Source organism: Aegilops tauschii, chromosome 1 (assembly GCF_002575655.3).
Source record: "Aegilops tauschii subsp. strangulata cultivar AL8/78 chromosome 1, Aet v6.0, whole genome shotgun sequence".
Taxonomy (NCBI): Eukaryota; Viridiplantae; Streptophyta; class Magnoliopsida; order Poales; family Poaceae; genus Aegilops; species Aegilops tauschii.
This window is the reverse complement of record NC_053035.3, coordinates 193,122,012-193,125,926: the sequence shown is the minus strand read 5'-3', so window position 1 is coordinate 193,125,926 and position 3,915 is coordinate 193,122,012. Positions and strand designations below refer to the sequence as shown.

General features: G+C 44.1%; 1 long non-coding RNA gene across 2 annotated transcripts; it reads right to left on the bottom strand.

The window, feature by feature from the left end:
• Positions 1–1,881: 1,881 nt before the first annotated feature.
• On the bottom strand, positions 1,882–3,555 carry LOC120974843 (uncharacterized). Of its 2 annotated transcripts, XR_012205132.1 has the most exons (3): positions 3,292–3,555; positions 2,858–3,079; positions 1,882–2,168 (listed from the first exon to the last, which is right to left on the bottom strand). It is a non-coding gene; the product is annotated as an uncharacterized lncRNA (long non-coding RNA). The 2 variants fall into 2 exon arrangements; XR_005770237.3 differs by lacking the exon at positions 3,292–3,555 and having other exon boundaries at positions 2,858–3,265.
• Between the last annotated feature and the right edge of the window lie 360 nt (positions 3,556–3,915).

Here is a 3,915-nt window from a genome sequence, read left to right as displayed (position 1 = left end):
CCTGCAGGGGTGCACCAACTTACCCACCACGCTCGATTAACTCCGGCCGGACACACTTTCCTGGGTCATGCCTGGCCTCGGCCAAACGATACGCCGCAACCCGACCTAGGCTTAATAGAGAGGTCAGCACGCCGGACTAAACCTATGCCCCCAGGGGTCTTGGGCCATCGCCCCGGGAATTCCTGCATGTTGCGTGGGCGGCCGGTGAGCAGACCTAGCTACCTCCTTAAAAAAGCAGGTGCTTACGCAGTCCAATCCGGCGTGCGCCGCTTATTCGCATGACATCTATTAAGCTTCGGCTGATGCATACGACGCAGAACGCCCATACTATGCCCACGTGATGGTTAGTGCTTTCAGGACAGAGGCCCCTCGGATCAAATATCCAAACCGTTAGTGTGCTGGTAGTGCGGTCACGAGCAGAGACTCACGAAAGATGCGACCCCGTCGCCCCATCTCGAGGACTTGCGGCAAGGGCTAAGAATGCCCGGCCACGCCTCGTATTCAACTCTCGGGTACCCTCCAGGTCAACCCGTCTCCACATCACTCGCGGGTACCCCTCAGGGTCGACTCGCCTTTCCAAGTAACAGTTGTAAAGTCCTAGTATCCGTGTGTCCAAACACCAGGGGGAAACCCCGAGGAATCACCCTCGGTGGATTCCACTCGATGTAATCATCAAGGTGAACATAGGAGGAACCACCCTCGAGGTTCACACTTGAGGGGTTGCACGACAGAGTCATATCGGAAGTGGTTAATGAGGAATCACCCTCAATGACCACGACCAAATAGCTACACTACAAGGTTAACATCAGAAGTGCTGATGAGGTATCACCCTCGACACTCGATAGTAACTCTGCAGAGTCGTACAACTAAGGGGGGTGATGTGCGGTGTCGGGGCTTGGACGTCGATCACGTTGATCGAGTCATCGAACATAAAGCGGGGCAACTGGGACAAGGTGAGGGTCACTGATGGATCTCTAACCAGCCTACTAAGAAGTTTGGGACAAGCAGGTAAGGTACAACAACAGGTACAAAAGCAGGCTATGCATCAGAATGTTGGGGAACACAGTACTTTCAAAAAAATTCCTACGATCACGCAAGATCTATCTAGGTGATGCATAACAACGAGAAGGGGGAGTGTTGTCTACGTACCCTCGTAGACTGAAAGCGGAAGCGTTATGACAACGCGGTTCATGTAGTCGTACGTCTTCACGATCCGACCGATCCTAGCACCGAAGGTACGGCACCTCCGCGATCTGCACACGTTCAGCTCGGTGATGTCCCATGAACTCTAGATCCAGCTGAGGTCAAGGGAGAGTTTTGTCAGCATGACGGCATGATGAAGTTACCGTCGCAGGGCTTCGCTTAAGCACTACAACGATATGACCAAGATGAAAATCTGTGGAAGGAGGCACCGCACACGGCTAAACAATCAACTTGTGTGTCTATGTGGTGCCCCCCTCCCTATATATAAAGGAGTGGAGGAGGGGAGGGCCGGCCCTCTCATGGCGCGCCCGCGGGGGGGGGGGGGGGGGGGGGGGGGGGGAGTCCTACTCCCAGGCCTCATTTGGTTGGAAGGGAAAGTATCACAGGGTAGTAATCCCACGAGGGGGATTTTCCATGGCCATAGGGGATCCCTCTCCCACCACGGGGAGACCCCCCACGTGAGTTTGGAGATGAGGGGGAGGGGAGGGAATCCCGTTCAGAAAATTGTCAGAAAATTATCAAATTTCTTAGAAAACATTATAATATTAAAAAGCCATGAAAAATAACACCGTTTTTTACGAAAATATTATGTTAGTTCAAAAGTAACTAATTTTTTCTCTAATTTCATTGCAAACTTCAGGAATGACAAGGAAAAAACAGAAAAACACGAAACAAGCATAATCAGTAAAAAAAACACTTCAATGCACATCAACACGCTGACCATAAGTTATACATGTTCAGTTGCACAAATAGCGGCACTGCGAATAAATTTAGTGTGCTAATCATGGTTTAACAGCAGAAATGTTAACTAAGGTAGAAATCCAGCAAGAATAATCATTTGGTTCCATTATCAACATGTATCTGTGTAAATCATCCATGCCAAAATGTGTTGCTGCTGGGATAGTCACTACTGAAACTTCCAAGATCAACTTCTTTGAACATTTTCATTGGCTAGCTTTAGGAACCTGCAAAGCAAAAAACAACAACGTAGTCACTATACAATATAAATTTTAAACTATATATAAGCACATATATTTATTTATATCCATGTTCCCAATGAAATAGATGCAAACATAATAAGCACACACCTATTTGTGTTCTTATATGTATAATATTGTTCTCTTTAATTCCTAGATGACCACGGCATGAAAGCCATCATTTCGCAAGAAACGAATGTTAGACTGAAACTAGTTTGAAAATAGCCTTCAGAGCTTTTTGATTGTATAAACACTATTCCAACTGTAATATTGTATAATGTTCAGAATAATATGCACCAGACGGCACTGAATGACAAGCTCGTCAGAGCTTTTCTCCTCGATATTGTATAATGTTTAAAGGATTACTACTGACCAACTGCTTCGCTTTGTATAATCTCATCATGAAACTAAATTCACTGAATTTATTCAGAGCTGCAACTGAAAAACGGGCTCAGAGAAAGACATTGGTATACGATAACTGAAGGTATCAGCTAATGAAAAATGAGCTACAACTGAAAAAAATTCCATCCCACAAGCGATCAGAGTGGACGCCAGAATCACTCCTGGCGACTAACTACTCTAGCTAAACTCGCTAACAGATTGACTCAAGAAAGACTGAAACTGAAAACTAGACACTAGCTAAAAACACTGCATGGCAGCAAAACAGAAGGGCCTACCATGGCAGAGAAATATACTAGGTGCAGACTTGGGTTTATTCCAACATACGGCAAGTTCATGGTCGTCTCCATCGGCTGCGGGCTGAACCCGAAAGAGAGCTACAGCACCAAGGACGCCGCCAAGTGGGGGATCCTAAACTGAATCGTCAAGGATGGCACTGCCCCCATCGTCGACATGTTCAATGCCGCCAGCACCGACATGGTGGACATAAGGAGCTAAAGCTGTAGAGATGCATTCACACAAAAACACAAGATAATTCCCCAACGAAAAACTGACAAGAGCATGAACTCATTTGTATACACCCTCTGTTTTCTCCACAAGATATTCCTCTGCTTATGAGTTAGCATGTGCAAATTCATGAACAAATTGTAAAATGCCCAATGGAAGTAAACACAAAACTGCACCTCTAAATTGGTACTTCAAAATTACATACCTTATGTTTTCTCCTTGGTAGCAATTTTTTCCTTCAATCAGTAAAGGCCATTTTCTAATGGTAAATTAGTAATTGATGACTTAACAGCACTGCATCGATAATACTATCAATTGGCTTTGCTGCAATCACATCATAAGTCAAAATTCTTTACAAAAAGATAATATCAATTCAGAAGTCAAAATATATATAAGCACATATTCTTATTTATATGCATCTTTCGCAAACAAACAGATCCAAACATAATAAGATGTTGTTCTCTCTTTGAATAATCTGCAGGAAAACTCAAAATCTTAATAGCACATGGTTTCATCTTTTAATTAGTTTGCCACTAACATACTTTTTACAAATAAAGCTTGAAGTTAAGACAACAATAGATCAACTCCATGGCGTACGCAAAAAGTGTAAAATGGACAGAGATAATGGAGTGAATGTCCCCTTGGGTCCATAGAGTTTAAACCGAAGGCCAATTATCAAGATTACATATGCTCAAACCTTGGTTCCATATCTTGGTACAAAAGGGAAGAACTTGAATGAGAGTAATTTTAAACTGAACAGTTACCATGATACTAATGCTACTTTCATCAACGCAATTGAATTCCAATAACTGGTACGTTTATGCTACGC